General features: G+C 42.9%; 1 protein-coding gene and 1 long non-coding RNA gene across 10 annotated transcripts in view; one reads left to right on the forward strand and one right to left on the reverse strand.

Annotated features, from left to right (window-relative positions):
• Positions 1-18029, forward strand: part of DAB1 (DAB adaptor protein 1) — a 477466-nt gene that overhangs the window by 294333 nt on the left and 165104 nt on the right. For 5 of the 9 annotated variants that reach the window (XM_064455002.1, XM_064455001.1, XM_064454999.1 and 2 more), the window contains exon 1: positions 15113-15588. The exons of 2 other annotated variants lie outside the window; for them this stretch is intronic. The gene's annotated coding sequence lies outside the window, so the exon portion shown is untranslated. Of the gene's footprint in view, positions 1-15112; positions 15589-15645; positions 16956-18029 lie in introns of those variants that run through there. 2 more of the 9 variants (XM_064455010.1, XM_064455004.1) reach the window with 2 other exon arrangements.
• On the reverse strand, positions 7538-14712 carry LOC135313934 (uncharacterized). Its single transcript, XR_010373435.1, has 2 exons — positions 11376-14712; positions 7538-8235 (listed from the first exon to the last, which is right to left on the reverse strand). It is a non-coding gene; the product is annotated as an uncharacterized LOC135313934 (long non-coding RNA).

Raw genomic sequence — 18029 nt, forward strand, 5'->3', positions numbered from 1 at the left:
ACGCACTGTTACCAGGATCCAGCTCAGAGGCAGTGCTTTACTGTTTTTGTAGAAAGTGTTTGTAATCTAATTAAGAAATAATTAAAAAAACACAACACAAGAAGGCTAGAGGGAAATGGTCAATGCGAATAAACATCATTTCAGACTGTGTGCAGTGAACTTGTGACAATAAGGGGAATTTTGGGAAACCTTAGGAGAATTACTCTTTCCTACAATCCCATTTATGGCCAATTTCGTTCCAACCTGCTACGGTAATTTTTGTTGCGCTCTTCAAAATAAAATCTGCATAATGCTAACAAACCATAGAACTTAGAAGCCCATCAATGGTGTAAATCAGGAATGTGGCCAGAACAAATCAAAAGCTGTTCTTGACATGCTTGTTTTTAAAAACAGTAATGACTTTGTTGTGCATAGACCTGCCTGTGCAAAAGCTGCTATTAGAGGAGTTTGTGTTGTTTGCCCACCCACAAGCCATGGAGGGACCTGCGCTGCAGCCTTGCTCTGACTCCATCTGTCCCTTCGGCGCTGTATCCCCAGCTTTCCTGCATGTGTACCTCCCTCACCATGCTTTTCTCTGCCAGACTTCCCTACCCCATCTCCTTCTGTTCGCATCTCATTAGGGGTTACCTAATAATGCTCTTTTTCTTCAATCAGAAATCACAAATTAGAATAATAAACCTGTTGGTAGCAAATATGTGTTCCAGGCTCTCTTCCAGCCAAAGACTGTATCAGCTGGTTAGATGATAGGTTACTTAGGGCACAGGTCCTCCTGACCTATTTTCATTGAGTATCTAATAGGACAAACTCATAGCGGGCCTTTGGGTCTTGAAGCCACAACTTCTGTACTTTTTTGTAGTGTGTGGGTTACATGTTCAAAATCCCTCAGTGCAAGCATTTTGAAATTGCATGCTTAGGTGAAAAAAAGTTACCCCGGAACCTCTGCCTTTGATTTTTTTAGCAATTATTGAGAATGCAAGCTGTGTGAAAACTTTCTTTCCAAATACTTATACCTTTAAAGGGATACAGAACATCTAAAGTGATGATTAATATGTACAAAATTACATAGCTCCAGCACTATGGGTAAGACTTGACATAGAGTCTGCAGTCATTAAGAGAAAATAAATAGCTATTGTAAAATGGCCTATAAAGGAATCCTTTTTCCCTTGATCTTTCAATGGAGACGTAAGTTAATAATCCCTGTTAACAGGTAAACATATTTAGTGAGCTATTATTCAGAAGTCTTGATAGCTTTTAACTTCATGATTTTTTAAAGTCTTTTAAATACATTCCATTCTTCATGAACCGTAGCTTCTCTTGTCCCAAGAAGAAACCTAAAAAGACAGTGGTGATTACATGCTCTGTAAAGATGCAGAGGGAAAAGCTGAGAAAAGAACAGTATGATTGTACTTCCTTGCCACTGCAGCAAGTAATGCTGCATTGTATTTTCAAAAGAGGGGAAAAAAAAATTGGCAGGCTTCACTAGAATAAGTAATTTAAAAGCTATCACAGGACTATCTTACCAAAAGGACTGTTTTTAATTCTGCTGATGGGATGAAGTAATATAAACAAGAAAACAGTTTGATCAGATTGGGTGGATTCTTACACAGTTGATTCCATTGTGAGATGATCCAATGGGAACTCATTTTCCTGCAGTGCGAGTTATGTTTCTCGTACATTATCCCTGTGCTGTACCATGTACCTCATATATTTTTGCTTTATGGGACAAATCGGATAACAGTTTAAGGCTGAGTGGTAGCTGGATCTATATATTCCTAGCTAGTTAACCTGCTGGTTGTCAATGGGCATCTTTCATGTGAAAGGCAATTTGAAGGGGATGAGATTCTATCTAACAGAAGTATCTCAAGTACATTTTTATACTTGCTCACACATGCAGTATTTATTTCATAGCTAGCTATGCAGAAGATAGATGTGAAAGATACAATTACTGAAAATCCCTTAAACCGCTTGTGTCATGTGATTCTTTTCGGCTTGAATAAAGGTTTCAAATGATTGTCCCTTACACAAAAATGATAAAAATGATCTTTTTTTTTTATAAAAGCAGTTTTGTCTATCCTTCAATTTCATGTTGCTGAAGAGGATTTCATAGTATGTGTGCACGTGTTTGTTGATATTTGATATCCCACAAGCAGCATGACAATTACCAATTTTTGCTAAATCAGTTCTAGCAAAGAGATAATAGTAGAGTTTGGTTACTTTAAAATAAATCATCATTTAGTTTAAAATAAATCAGCAAAAGTAAAAAATATAAATTGGATATCTTTATGGCTTTTCTGTATATGTTTAATTGGATGATGAGAAACCAACAAATGTATTTACAGAAAAAAAAAGGTTGTCTTATAAAGAGAAAACTGGCTGAAAGAAATAATCTTTAATCCATGTCTACGGTGATGTAGCAAATGTGAGGTTGTGATGTTATGAGAGTTGTTTTTTCTGTTATACTGATATAAAATTATATTGATCGTATTAATGTCTGTGTTTAAAATGTTATCAGTCCTGGCTGTTGATATATGTAATATGCCTCCTTTTCTAATTTTCTATTCGTTATATAAAGGGATGAAAATGGGCCAATGCCTGTTCCGGTTCAACTGTCTTGAGACACTTCTCTATGGATTTTGTGTGCCTTCCAGAATAGTAGTAGCAACAAACTTTCAACCAAATCTGTAAGGGCAAGATAATTTATAATTATTAACTGCACATTCCTTTCAAGTTTCTCAGTGTGTTTTACCAACACTAACTCATCAAAGCTTATAGTGTGTCTTGGAGTGGCTGGAAATGCTCCCATACCCAGCAGAATAACAGACGCAGAAGACAATATGGGAGACAGCTATAATGGTTTTTAGGTACTTAATGCATACTGATTTAGATAACGTTAAACACTTTTAAAAGTTAGGCCTTACTGTATTTTCCCAGGGTCCTTTGTAGAGCAAGGAATACAGCCTACATCTTCTATGGGGACTTTGTTTATAATTTCCTATGGTCCCTTTGTGCAATGGAAGAAAAATTCAGTGCAGCAGGAGCACAACTAGGATGCTCTGGCCTGTAAACTGTTGTCAAAAACAAGGCTGTTTCAAAGCTGCCCAAACACAAAAAAAAGAGGCAATGAATTGAAAATGTGACATTCTCCTCTGTTTCTTTGGAAAAAGATCTTAAATTATAGTAACATAAACAATATCTTTTCTCCTACTCTTTTAAGGTGATAGATATGCGGGTCCATGAGCAGTATTTTACCACACGTATATTGAGTACTGCAGCTATGTTTTCCTCCTAAGCTTATTCTATAACCCTGTGCTACTCTGCATTCTGTAATTGTACTGATCCATACCATACTGTTTTTTTCGCAGTTGACCTTTGCTTTTCACTGACATTTGCAAAATGTGACTAAATTAAACCAGACTAAATAGATGTTAACAGCAAAATCTTTTTGCTGCTCTTCTTTCTATTAAAAAAAATCTATTTTCTGAAACTGCAGAATGTGAGGAAAAAAGCAAAAGTTCAGTTATTTGCTATTACTACACTACATCCAAATGCAATTAAAGGCATTGACCACTTGCTTATTTTTATGTGCTGATTTACACAAATCTATTCAAAGTAATGAGAAGCCCAGCTGGTACAAATCGTTACCAAATGCCTTTCATAGCCACCTTTAGCTGGAGATCATTTGTTCTATGTTAACTGAGAACAAACTGTTTCAAATCATGCTGGAGTCTCTCAGAAGTATAAGACACAAGTTTATCAACTGTTTTGGAAGGAAGAATTAATTTACATCTTCTCTACCACCAGATGTGTATTCTGACAGGTTGTGTGGTACAACAGATCCCAGTGTCTCGGTGGAGTGCCCCAGCTTTTGGGTGGAGGGGACATTTCTTTGCTCAGTAAAGCAACCTTGGCAGCAGAAGCTGCTCAGCATCCTATTTATTAGTATCTGTACTCCTCCCCTGCTGTTATATTAATATAATGAATTGTTCACAGGTGCTTCAAATGAGGTTTAGATGATCACTGGGAGCTTTGTTACTCAAACAAGCCAAACTGAAAAGAACAGATGCAACAGTCCCCTAGCAAAAGTATAAAGTATGACTTCATGAAGGTCATTTTGCAAATTTTGGCCTTGGTGACCCTAAGAACAATCAGACTGTCATTATTTTACTATTTCTAGACAGAAAGGTGATTGCTTCTTGCCCACTTGCCTTGATTTTTTTAGTTGTCTTTATCACATCATTTGGAGCTTTTAACTGCATTTAATCCTACTCCCTTTTAACTAAAATGAGATAGTTCCCGTATGATTGTTGTTAAACCATGCTCTAAGTCATGTTAATGCTCTGTGTAGCGACGTTTAAATCAAAATGAGTACTCAAACACTAGGCTAGGTGAATAGACAGTAAAGTGGATATTCTCAGCTGGATATGCTGACCAGGTAAAAGAGAGGACTTAGAGACTGTGCCAGACACGTGGCTGGAATGCTTCCTACAGCTAATATTTGTACTGTCCAAAGCTTGTGGTTTTCTTCTCTTTCCTTGTTTTGTGGCAAATACAGAAAAACTAACAAACTGCCACTATCCCAGAAAGGTCTGTGTTTGGAATTAGCTTCGTCAATGTTGATTTACTGGCTTACAAGGTCTCTTCAAAGGCTATGCACAATGTGAAAGAGCTGTGGTCCCTGGAAGATGAGGTCTGCGTCACAGATGTGTGGTTCTGATGTGAAAGTGTCAGCCTAGCAGTTGGCAGAGACCTGGGTCTTTCCCCCTGGCTTTGCCACAGCTTTCACTAGGATCTGGGGGAAAAGCTCACTTATTCCCTATGCCTCCTTTCCTTATTATGGAAATAGGGATGAGGATGTTTTCTTACCAGCCTTTTTAGCTGTGTTTACTTTATGCATTTTTGAGATAAGGCTTTTCTCTTGCTTAATGTCTTACACTGCTCATCATAAGGGGATTCAGGTCTCAGATGAAGCTTCTTGGGGCTATAATAATTGCAATAAATGTGATGGTTCCTGTACCCAAAGAGCCACGTAATTTCCCCCTCCCCTCAAATGGAAAAAGAGAAGAGGCTCTTTTCCTTCCCTTTTTTTAGATGTTTAAAGGGAATGCACTAAGGTCACAATGTGCATCAAAGGCCTATCTTTGCACTGCTTGACTATCGACTTGGCAAGCTCCCTAATGTGTATACTTTTGAGAGTTCAGTGACAGAGATCACCAAGGAAAAATGACAGCATTTTAACTTTGAGTACACATTGCAGGAGAAAATCACACAGGTACAGAAAATCCATGTACAACTCCCATGCAGTGAGCCAAAGAAAAGGTTCTTCGTTGGGCTTTTCATCCAGAGAGGGTTTTGGAAGGATCTGGCAAATGCTGCTGTTTTGTAAGAGGTGGTTTACAGAGTGTTCATACTGGCTGCAAGTGGTCAGCGATGGAATTACCAACAGGATACCATTCCTGCCAGCAAATGATGATGAGAATAAAATTATATGTAAATATGGGCACAATATTCTTTGCTCTTCCCCAAGAGACATCAGTTTTGTTCTTTCTCCAACAGTGTACATCCTTCTTTGCTCCAACAGGACATAGTGTATTCAAGATTAGATATAAACTAACTCTTGCGTGGGTTTTAGTGTGAAAGATGTGTATTTGGATGGTTTTCTGGCTTATGCCTTGCTAGACTTTGTTTATAAAAGTTTACACTGGACTCCTGGGGAAGGTGTCTCTCATGCTTATTGGGCTTTATGGCAGAGTCCGCAGAGTGGAGCACAGAGGTAATTGTTGAATTCAACCATGAAAACTGCTATTACGTGGTTTCTCTGTGACATCTGTTATATCCTGTTGTGCTTGTGATGAGAGGTAGATTTTGTTTCATTTTGAAATCTGTTGGTGAGCTTGAATAGTATCTAAAATAGTTGATGGCTCATCAAAACACACACAAAATCCATGCTTCCTGTGTTCAATGCAAAATCATCTTCTGAAGGTGTAGCAAATTAGTGTACTATAGAGAGAGGTATTCAGTTTACAGACTATGATAGAGGCAAAGCAGTGAGTGGGTGTGTCAGAGAGACAGCAAAAACCCCCATGGATTAGAAGAGGAAGATGTTAATAGAACAGGAAAAGTGGGAAGGTGGATTTATGGCTACCTGGATACAAATGTTAGCAACTTCTAGTTTCATTTACTGGTACTGATTAATTTCAGCAGATTTTCCGATGGACTCTGCTTTCTCCAATCCAAGTCATGCTCATGGCTTCATGGGAAATGATGTACCAAGCAGAGATACGGACAGTGATATGCAGGACTGCATACATTACCACAGATCTGAAGTTAACATGCAGCTGAGGAAGCTGCGTGCCTCCGTTGTCTCATCCAGTATGCACCCTTGCATACATGTTCCTTGTCACACTCTGAGGCTGTGAGTTTTACAGTGCTCTTTCTTCCTCATCAACAGGCCAGATGGATCTCCTCTTACCACCTACTCCTGGGCTGTATTATTTATTGACATTTGTCAGTCCCAACCACTTGTATTTCAACAAAAGGTAACTGGTCATTTGAATGCTATAGATATTTTGTAATCCAGTACCTATTTAATCAAATTTAGATTTTGTTCCTTGCTAAAGATGATGTCTGTGATGTATCTGAAATACAGAGTGAACATGCTTGCATGCTCAAAAGCCTTGGTTTTTAAACAAAAACTCTTTGAAAGCTGACAAACATGTTGGTGTTCTTGTTTAAATTTATTTTTATGTTGAGGAAATAAGTTTCATTGTAAAGGGAGATAGGCAGATGTTAACGAGAAATGAAGGAATCAGAAAGGAATGGGTTATTCAGCATAAAAATAACTTTTTCTTTTTATTCTGTTCGTAACCTTGACTCCATGTAACTTCTCTGGATACTGATGCTGCTGGTTTTGTCAGTTTTGCTAGAGGTTGACATACAGATTCAGTCTCTGATGCACAATATATATGAAAGTAAGCCTTCCAAAAGTTGCAGTAGTGCATGCCTAGCATCTAAAACTGGAACTTGGCCTTCATATTGGATTGAAGGGGTGCCACTGTATTCTCTGATTTGTTGAGTGTTTTCCTGATTTGGAGATATACCACCTTAGCCAGAGGAACCACATCTCTGAAAAACTGTCATATCTTCTATGTCTATGCTGCATAGCCCCAAAATGAGCCTTAAGCATATGACAGCCATCAGTCTTTAAAAAATTCTGTTTGTTAACAATCTTTGAAATTATCCTGGTTTTGTGGCAGTGGATGAGGACTTCTAAATTGGGTTGTATAGGTTCTGTCTTGGCTCTGTCATAATTTCCTATTGAATGTGAATAAGAAAACCAGGAATAAAAAGTGACATAGACATTTAGGAACCTAAACTGTACCATTGAGCAGATTTCTAATATAAATAAATAGTAGGCATTTGAGATGTTTTGTTAAACCTCTGTGTTCTGTCTCAGGCTAATGTTATAATCTCTTTCAAGTGAAGGATTGTCTTTTTAGATAAACAGCAAAACCCTTTTATAAATGAAGCCCTGATCTAGTTGACACCTATAAATTTATTACAAAATAAAAATACTTCAAACATCCTTCATTTAAATTGTTATTTGAAGATTGATATTATTGCATTGAGTTTCTATGGTGGCACTTACAATTTACATTTCTGTCTGGAAAGCCTAAAGAGAAAAAAGTATGAATACCAAACGCCAGAAAGTAATGAATTGTAAAGTTTTGAAATGCACTACAGAAATATCAACTTAGGCAAATATGTTTGGACAAACTCTGGCATGCTGCCTAGAGCTGAGGTTTCCAGACTTGTGCAAACCTTCACTGTGCAGAGTGCGCGGGGATTGGGAGTGCCAGGGTCCAGCCTCCTCACTGGACGAAGAGAAAATTGACATCCCAGGAGCTGGTTTTACCTGCACATTAACTTCATGGTGAGTTGTAGGGGTCCCAGAAGTGCAGAGATCTTGTACTTGAACTGCAGGTGTGAGCCCTGGCAATTGTTTACTGTTGAGACACAGATGTGGAAGTCTGAGTTCATAAGCAGTGAAGCAGCCTCACATAATTCCTCAGTCCTTGGCCTCAATGTACTCCACAGCCCAAAGGGCGGATGAGCTTTGGGGATGGTCCCATCAGCGTCAGTTCCACTTCCATCACGAAGGAGCAGTAGCAAAACAGTCAATAATCAGCAGCTGTTGAAGAGGCATTATATCTGGGTTTTGAAATGCTGGTGTTGGTTCTGAAAGAGCAAAAGGAAAGGTCTATGCTTTGGTTCCCATGAGCTGGACTGAGAGGCTGACCACTCAGCACCAAAATGAGAGGGTAAAAGGAAGGGTCAGAAATGTTGACAGTAAAGGCAAAGAAATGTACAGGTTGCCACTTAGACACTAGATTTTAAAGGTGTATTATTATGAAAAGGAAAATTATTAAGAATTGATTTCATAGTTTCAAAGATGGTTTTTCATAACAGTGGGCTCTTGAAAGTGGGCTAAGCAAGTTTCAAAGGAAAGTGTTAGGAATCTTTTCTAATCTGTAACAGAGATAACACATTAAATCTTACTTGAAAATGCCTTGTTCATAATACCATGCTGAGGGCATATTTCAGGATGAGTCTGAGGTTAAGAAAAACACCTACTGAATAACTAGTGCCACTTACTTCAGCACTTGAGTTTTCCTCAGAGGTCTTCCATCCAATTACTGACCAGATCCAGTGATATTTAACTTATCAGATCTGACAAGAGCTGGACCCAAGGTAGAATGGCTGCTTAAACATTTATTTGTGTCAATGACACGTTTAAAACTCTCTGCTCTGTCTAAATATTTAAAGGAAAATATAAAGAGGAAAATGTAATGTGACATAAGAGGAAATGAAAAACAACCTCACTTGTTGAGGACATTCACTACACACAATTGCTGTCTTCTGAATAGCTGTTATTTTGGCAGAAATTGAGGGGAATGCAGTCTTAAATATCATGTTTGTCTGTCTCTTTTTAACAAAAATTATTTTTACAATGGCAAGCGGATCTTTTGCTGTCAAAATCACAGAATATGGCAACAGCCAAGATCTTCAGGAACGTCTGAGTCTGAAGTTCTTGGCTGTAAAGCTAACATCTGAAAATGAAGAAATAATAAAGATAAATATATACTTAGTAAAAAGAAGTTGCAGCATTATCCAAATCAGAAGGCTCAAATGTGTTGACTGCTTGTTAAAGTAGACTACATCTTAAGAACAAGCTGCAATAACCTTTCTTCCTGGAGAAGTGGAGAGTTTAAAATTTTCAAACCCCCTTCTACTCTGTAATTCAGAATAAAGGCAAATTTCAGAATTATCTGTAAAGCAGGTCTTCTGCATTTTCCATAGCAGGTATACATTTTCCATAGTACATACCTTTTGCTGTCAGTTTACCTGTGTTTAAATAAGTGTGAGTACTTCCCAAAGTAATACAGAACATGAGGGCCTTCAGCATATAAGGGATGCTGAAAATTTTCTTCATCTGTCAACTTTTCCTAGAAAGGAGCTTATTCAATTCAGAAATTTCTCTATGTGGATCATCAGTGATGTCTGGGGGGGGGAATGAGAGAACAATGGAACTCAGAACATGTGCATATATCATGCTCTTAGCTACATGTTCTCTGCTGGAACCTGACACTTATGTTTGCAAAAGCAAACCCACTCCAAATTAGTTTGCAGTTAATTGGCTGTGAAGGAAAATGCACCTTGCCAAAAAGGATTTGAAATACGAAGCAGTTTGGATTTGTGAAGAAGTTAATCGCTGTACTTGGAGAATCACAGACTCTTTCATGGGCATCTGGGAAACAATGTGGTTCACAATCTCCAGTGCTTTTGGAAATGCCATTATTTGGCAAGATGGGCATCTGCTTGCTGCCATCTACTTGAAGATTGATTTTAGAGGGGCAGTCTTAGAATGTATGTTGGAGCTGTTCATTTGCAGTTGAGAAAGAGATTTCATTAGGGTTAGTTCAGTAATGTTTTGAATATGTGATGGAAAATAGTAGAAGCTAGCAGACACAATAATAAGATCTTTTTTCTATTTTTCCTCCTGGGACTGAAAATGGAATGAATGGTCACATGTACAACAATGGTTAGTGTCTACGTAGTCTTATACATCCTTGCATGTCTCTCTGGTCTTTCCAAATATTAGTGGAGAAAGTCTCATAGTACGCCTGTGAAATAGGCGTGGTAGAGATGAACATAAAAAAAATATAGGTTGACTTATCCAAGGTCACACAACCAGTCAGCAACAGAGCTGGGGTCTGAACCAAGCTCCTGAATCCTTTTTGCATGTCTAACTACAAGACTGTGCCATCTTTGTCAAGATGCAAGAAAGGAAGAGTTCCTTCTGTGACTAAGCTGTAATACAGTAGGAGCATAGACAGGTACAACTTCAGAAACCGGTGATGAGTCTCTAGAACTTTCAAGACTTAATTTCATTTTCAGTATTTTCATGTGCTAGTTTTTAATTGATACCTGGGACTGTTCAGGGTAATACATGTTTCACCAGACTGCACTGTGTGGGCAAGAATTAGCATAACCTCTTCCTGATGTGCCACTGCCAGAAGATAAAGGAGCTTCTCATTTTCCATGAAGGATCACCGGATTTTTTTCTACACAGAGCTTTTTGACAGGCAAGAGTAGTGTTCAGCAACATATTCTGTTCAGTCACCTATCAGGTGAGTAAGTATAAATAGGTAAGAAGATCCATAACAGATTTTACTGACATGAGAGCACTGAGTTTCTTCCCATTTGAGAAAATAGAGGATGAATACCAAATCATGATTAATTCTGCTGAACGGCTAAGGAGCTAACTGTGTGGCTACAATGGCAAGAGATGGGCTACCATAGCTACTGATAATGCAGCAGGTATTATTTTCAGTCAGTGCCTAATTGCCTTAGAGGAACTTATTAAACCAAAACCACTGTTGTGCGAGGAACTATTCACGTAGAGTATCTGCAGAGTGATCAAGATGATCCTGCTGTGGGCTGCAATCTAGATCAGTAAATGTGAAGAGTGGTTTTGTGAGGAAGCTGACATTTTGAGAGCTCAATTGGCAAGGGATGGTCTGCACATTGTTCTGTATTTTAGTAAGATGTTAATAGCAGAAATAATGGCTGATTCTCTTTTCAAATATTTGAATACTATTGTGGTTTAACTCAGCAGGCAGCTAAACACCACACAGCCATTAGCTCACTCCCCTCGCCGTGGGATGGGGGAGAGAAATGAGGAGGGGGGAAAAAAAGGTAAAAGTCATGGGTTGAGGTAAATACAATTTAATGGAACAGAAAAGAAAGGGAAAATAATAATAATAATGATAAAAGAATATACAAAACAAGTGATGCCCAATGCATTTGCTCCCCACCTGCTGACTGATGCCCAGCCAGTTCCTGAACAACAGACCCCTGGCCGGCTTTTCCCCTGGTTTATATACTGAGCGTGACATCATACAGGATGGAATATCCCTATGGTCAGCTGGGGTCAGCTGTCCCAGCTGTGGCCCCTCCCAACTTCTTCTTGTGCATCCCCAGCCTGCTCGCTGGTGGGGTTGGGTGAGAAGCAGGAAGATGCCTTGACTCTGTGTAAGCCCTGCTCAGCAGTAATGAAAACATCAGTGTGTTATCAACGTTATTCTCATCCTAAATCCAGAACACAGCTACTTTACCTGCTCCTAGGAAGAAAATTAACTCCCTGCTAGCAGAAACAATGACAAATACCCACTCCAAATATCACACTTGAATCAGGTAAGGTGTAACAAATATCTTTCACTTCTAGATTCTTTGAAAGCACCGCCTAAAGCTCCTTCTCAAACACCTCTCAAAATTTCTCTGTAACACTCTTTGGTAGCCCTTTATAATCATCACAGCTTGCAATACATGAATTAGTTTAATGAAAATGAGACCTATATTCCATCTCAGAGAATGTCCAGTTCTCATTAATACTAATGGATGTTACACATGTGCACTGACAATAACCTTACAGGTTTTATGGCCTGGTGATTTACCATTTATGCAAGATGATTCCAGTTCTACAGCATGGACACTATCTAGCTTTTCACGTGAGAAACACATAGGCTTGTAGCTGGACAAAACCCAGTGGATTAAATAAAACTTTCTTCTCCTCGGCCAATAGAATGCTAAAAATTTGCATCACCAGAGCAGATTTTAGGAAGGGAAACTCTAGAGATCCATCCTTCAGCAAGGGGTACTCATTTGGGTCTGCTCTGAAAGGAAACCAGCTCCCTTCTTAGCTTGTCTGCCTAATCAGGGTTAGCTGATGCTGATTAACTTGCCTTTGAGGTGAAAGCAGGAAGTTTTCTGAGTACGTTTTCCTGGGCAGTTGGAATACTTGACTGTGAATTATCAGTGAATTCACTTTCTATAATTATCCTGTGAATTATCTCTTATTTCCAGGCAAACTTTTTTTGCTCTGTGGGGTACTTCTTACAGTGGTTTACTAGCAGCTGCAGTTCTTATTGTAAATTGGGTAGTATAACAAATTACTTAAAAACCAGCTGTGCAGGTATCAGTAGTGGATATTTTAATGTTATTTTGAAGCAATTCTTTAAAAAATTTATGCAGTGCTCTTGGTTGTAATGTTGAATTCATCCCTATCTCAACTAATGTGTACCAGAACCCTTAAATAGCTTATGATCATTGTCCTGTTAGCTCAAACGTAGTCAAGAACTAAGAAGATGATACTAGTTCCCCTTCAGCTATTTTAGCAAGTACTGAGGGACTGGGTGCTGCAGAGATAACTATTCAACACATGGGAAAAATAGTTTAGAGAACTACTTTTTTAGGTTCCTATCTTCAGCTCCTCCAGCTGGTCAGTGATTAGTAGAAATAACATTTTTGGCTTACAGTTCTTGATATGTAACTTTTAATGGTTTATCACTTAATCTGTGATGGTATAGTACATCATCAGAAAGCAGAACATAGGGATGTTGAGTTTAAATAAGCTTACAAAGGAAGGCTACGCTAATCATCACACCGAATTTCTTGCTCCTTTGCATCTTGGTCATGTTTTTCACTAGAGAGGAGGAACTGTGACTTTATAAATGTTCTCGTGTGAGAATTTGAGTTGCAAAGGTATGGCCTAAAAAATATTTTACATTAAAACACAACAGATTGCTTATGGCAACTTCTGCGTAATGAAGGAACACAATGAAGAACAGCAGTTCGTGTTGCTCTTCAGGTCTGTTCTAGTTTCATAGATTTTTTTTTAAAAGTAGAAAATTGCACAGTATAATTACAAGTTCATTTGCATTCATATTAGAAGCTGTAAGCTAGTACAGTATTTTATATTTTAAAAATATTGTTAGCAAGTGTGACTTGCATCCATAAATTTCAGAAATCAGAATGAGGTTTACACTTATTGAGAGTTCCTTCTTTTCTTAGCCAACTGCTAGCATCTTCCTGTAAACTGCAGGACCTCAGGGAGGCCAGCAACATGGTAAATGCAACTTAATTTTACAGTGTAATGGAAAAGGCTGTAGAGCAGTTCATTTACTGTTTCCCCAACAGTGCCTTTTGGGAACTGAGGATCACCAGCATTTCATTGGACTTAATACTTAGAGACAAGCATAGCCACCTGTCATCTAAAGGATGCTGTCTGTCATTTTCTAGGTGACTTGTTACTTTATTTTTTCTTAAGTCCTTTGTCTTCCTGAAATGGCAAAATTCTCACCAAGAGGAAATACTGCTGCAGTTAAGTTTATTACTAGGACTTAATTTTTTCAATCCATATTAGAATAAGAGGGTTCAATTGACAACCACACCTTCCATTTCTGTAATAAATGGAATTGAAGAAAACAGGTCTATAGTAAAAGTCTCCATTCCATCAACTACTTCTATAAACACGGTAGGACTTTTGAAGCGCATTTTTGTTACGTCGTAAAGGTCATTAGATTACCTTATCTTTTATCCTTAATACCTAATGTGCTATTGAAAGAATAATTGAGGAAGATGAAACTGAAAATACTTGAGAATGTTCTCAGATCTCTGCACGTGCTTTCAAGCAATCTGTTTGCTCGGCCTTCCTCTCTGCTCTTGGATGGGCACTCCCTGCCCTGTTAAGCATGTTGCCACATTGGTTCAGGTCTCCTGCCTGTCATTGTAGGTAAAATAACCTGCAGACACCTTTCTACCTTATGAGCATCTGGTGATCACTCTTTGACTGTCATCTCGAAGAGTGCACATCAGCAGTTAGATATTGGCATGCCCAGCATAACATCTTGCTCGTAATTTCTGATCAGATCGGATACTCTGTAATGGTTTGAGCTCTCTTCCCTGTCAGCCCAAGGAGATGCTGCCACTCAGACCCGGGAGGCGAATCAGATCTGGAGGCTGCAAAAAGCTTTTCTTTAGTCGTTTACCTCGGTTAGCTAGAGAAGAGCTGCTTTTATGCCTTGATTGGAGATAATACTAGTGAAATAGCAATAACCTCGCGAATGTACTTCTCTTCTGTATGTAAATCCTTTCAGGAAGTGCATGACAGCCTCTGTTTTCCACGGGTCTCCGTTTGCAGAGAAGCTGTTATCACAGAATAAGTTTAATGGGTCGTGAATTTTGTGTTGAAAGGCGAGTCTCTCCATGACTCCTGATCTGCCTGCAATAGACCTATTGGCTCGGCAGCAAGTGCATTAGGCTAAATATGCTTCCTCCATTGACTCTGAAGGTAACAGCCCTAAATGCCTCATTAAATTTTCATGGGTGACTGAGAGAAGCCATGAGAAAAACACCACGCTAGCAGCGGTGTGACGGCGGGGCCCCCGAACACCCCGTCCCCCGGCGGGCGCCACACGGGCCGTGAGCCACCAGCTGCCGAGGGGGGCCGGGGGCGCAGCCCGGCCACGGCTGCTCTCGTCCGGGCACGGAGCCCCGCGGCTGTGAGGGAGGGCCGGGCCGGGCCGGGCCGGGGAGGGGGGGGGGAGACCGCGTTCGCGGCCCCACGGCAGGGTTTCACCCGCGGGCAGGGGCCGGCGGGCCGCCCTCCCGCCCTGGCTGACTGACCGACGGACCGACCGCCCTCCCTGCGCTCCTCCACCCCCGCGCCACGGGGAAGCCCCTTTCAGCGGCACCGCTAGATTAGCGCTGCCCTGAGCACGGCGATGCGGGAGCCGGGCGCCGCGGGGGGCAGGGCGGCGCTGAAGGGAGTTGGGCGGCGGGGCCGCCAGCCGCTCCCTCACACGGGGGGCTGCCCCGGAGGCGAGTGGGCGCGTCGTGTCCCCGTTCCCCCACCCGCCCCGAGCGGGAACAGCCCCGCCAGCCCCCTCCCCTCCCGCCCCGGACGTCCCTCTTCTCCCTGCCCAGCCGTACCAACGGCGCCGAGACCCCCAGCCCTGGTAGAGGAGGAGACCGACCCCTCAGCAGCAGCTTTCCTCCGCCACACACCTCCCCTTTTCCCCCTCCCTCTGGCCTCAGCGCCGCACTGGCGGAGGCCGGAGAGGGCAGGCAACGCGGGAAGGCGGCTCTCCCAGCATGGACAAGCCATGTGTATCCTAAGGAATAACAGCAGCTCCTGCGCCCACGATGGGGAGCAGAGGAATGCGAGGAGGAGAGGGCTCACTGGGGCAGGTGAGGGCGCCGGCTCCCTTCCCTCTTCGGCGGCCGGGGGGTGCCCGTCCTCGGGGCGGGCGCGGCGGGGGGCGGCGAGCGGGGCGGCCGGCTGCGCCCCGGGGTGCCGCGGCGGCCGCGTGCGTGCCTCCCCGTGTGAGGGGGAGCCCCTCTCCCCGCAGCAGGCGCGGGGGGCAGCTGCTCTGCGGAGGAAGTTTATTTTGCCCGTCCTCCCCCGCGGCTCTCTCCCGTCACTCGCAGTAGGGAAGGGGTGAAACCTCCCGCGACTCACAGGAACTTGCCGCTTCGGAGGGGAGCGGGGTGCGCGGCTTCCCGTCGCGGGGCAGAGGCGGCTTCTCTCACCCCCTCCCCCAGGGCGGACGCACGGTCCCTGGCGGGGGGGGGGCGGGTGGCAAGGAAAAAAAAAAAGAATTGGAGGGATCCATAGACGCGACGTGGCTGCGGGATTTCCACCGCCGCGACCCCCGGCCATGAGAGCCGCGCCGCCCCCGCCACGCTGGGGGTTTCGGGGGCTGCTTCCCGGGCTGGGCGTGCGGCCGCTTCAGCCGGTGCCGCCCGCCAGCTGGAAGCGCCGGTTACACCTTGGGTCGCGGCCGTGCCTCGCTTCCCGCGGCGCGGCGGGGAGGCGCCCCCCGCTGCCTGTCAGGGCCGCGGCGCCGCCGGGCAGCGGGCCCGGGCCCCGGGCAGGGATGCCGGCGGCGGCTCGTCTGCGCCGTCGCTGCCTTCCCCGGAAGGTTCAGCCTGGGCGGGAGACGCCGCGCTGAGGAGCGGCGGGGAAATGGCGCCTGGAGCTGAGGGGCCGGCGGCCGGGCTGGGGGCCGAGCCCGCCCTCCCGAGCCGGGGAGCTCCTCGGCGGCGCGGGGCCGGGGCCAGAGACCCTCCTCGGGAGCCGCCGTCTGCCCCTCGGCGAGGAGCCCCAGGCCCTCGCCCTCCCGCAGCGTGCGGTCAGGGAAGTGGGTGTAACGCGGCCAGTCGATTTACCGGGTGCCGTGGGTTCACGTGCTCACCGCTGCAGCCCTTACTTTGGAGAAAACGACAAACAAACAAAAAACCCCCTGTTCTGAACGTTTTGGCTGCTTTTTCGTGTTTGTGTACGGCCGCCGAGTCGCCAGGAACGCCTTCGCAGACGCCCTCGGACTAGGTGAAGTTGCAAACGCGTCGCTGCTCGCTGCCGCCCGGGAAGGGGCGCGCGGGCTTGCTGCCGGCCTGGAGCGGGACGGCGGTGAGAGTCCCGCGGGGACTGGCGGGGCGGGCGCGGGACTGCCAGCAGCCCGGGGGCCGGAGCCACCCCTCTGGTGTTTGCAGGGTGCTTCACACCGTGGGAGCTCACGTTCGTGACTGGCACATTTGAAATGCCTCTGTGAATGGTACGGTAGCGAGAGGAACTGGGACCAGTGTTCATCTGAACAGTAAATACCAAAGCTTGTTTCTGGTTTGGATACTCGTGGAGCTTGCAGATGAATGTGACGTTTTTAATTTCCCTGTGAACTTCGTTTTATTGTACATTTCAAACCAGTTAAGTTCATTTTTAGGTCCTTCCCCAAAGTAGTTTTAAAAGCGAAGTCCTTGGAACTCTTTGCCATTTGTCTAAATTCTGAATGCATGTCTGAAGCATTTAATCATGTTTATTGTTTTCAACCACTCAAACGGAATAAAAATTACTTATCGTTGATGAAGCTTATCTTGCAAGCTGTTTCACAGTATGTTTCCGTTGCAAGACACAGGGCTGTGTTAAACTAGTGATGATTGTATTGTTTATTGTTCTTTCATTCTCTACTGTCACCCCCCCATAACACCCGTATCAATCTGTTCCTTACTACTATACTCAAAAATAATGGAAGGGCAAGTTTCATCAGTTAGTTTGATATTTCTGCTCATATTTGAGAGTTATCTCTTTCATAGTTGCTCTTAAACTATTTTTCATTGAGTGTGCTAAAGGCAGCTGATATATTAAAAAAGGAGTTAAGGCACAAAGCTAAAAGGCCCTTTCAAACTGTCAGTGAAACTGTAGGTGGAATTAGTGGTGGATTCAGTGTCTTTGTTTATTTCTTTAGCCACATTCATAACACTGTCCTGAAACATAAGATTCCTTGCCCCTTTGTCATTACCACTTTGTTTCATTACACGTTTAAAATGCACTATTGACATTGGTCTAGAAGTTCACATTTATTGTTTGGAGTGTTTTGATGCAGATACTGATCTTGGACTATATCTCATAGGTGGTTTTGCTGCACTTTAACAGTATCTCAACACAGTGATGAAGGACACCATCTTGTTTTCCATAGGATTACCTTTGGGACTTTAGTGACTGCACACATCAGTGGTTTCAGCTTAGGAGGATTGAAATTGATTTTCTTCTTTTTTTTTTTTTTAGCTCAGCTAGTGAAAGACCCTGTGTATGTCCTTTGACCCGTGGCATCCCATGATGAAGTGATGCCAAT

The sequence above is a fragment of the Phalacrocorax carbo genome, chromosome 6, assembly GCF_963921805.1.
Source record: "Phalacrocorax carbo chromosome 6, bPhaCar2.1, whole genome shotgun sequence".
In the NCBI taxonomy this organism is placed as follows: domain Eukaryota; kingdom Metazoa; phylum Chordata; class Aves; order Suliformes; family Phalacrocoracidae; genus Phalacrocorax; species Phalacrocorax carbo.